The following is a 303-nucleotide window of genomic DNA, read 5'->3' as shown; positions in this document are numbered from 1 at the left end:
GGTGCTAGTTACCTCTGCACCCCACCCCCATTCGCACCCCAATCGCCATGAGATGGGAATTCAGACACAAACTTGGATTGAGACAAACAGCAACACCCCTAAAATGTCGCTTCGTTCGCTTGTTTTTGTTTCTGATTCGGGGGAGTGGGGGGGTAGCAGAGAGAGGAGGCCCTGAGGGTTGGAGGGGGACACCAAGCTCCCAAGCCCCTCCCTCCTCCGCTCTCCTTTTATCCGGGGGGGGGGGGTCTTCGGCTCACTGAATGAAGGTAATCTTTTTTAGAAACAACTTCTCTGTTTTCCCTG

Source organism: Lynx rufus, unplaced genomic scaffold (assembly GCF_022079265.1).
Source record: "Lynx rufus isolate CCGP_SWC_20201006 ecotype Redwood Valley unplaced genomic scaffold, mLynRuf1.p SCAF_3, whole genome shotgun sequence".
Taxonomy (NCBI): Eukaryota; Metazoa; Chordata; class Mammalia; order Carnivora; family Felidae; genus Lynx; species Lynx rufus.
Note: the sequence above shows the minus strand (reverse complement) of the source record.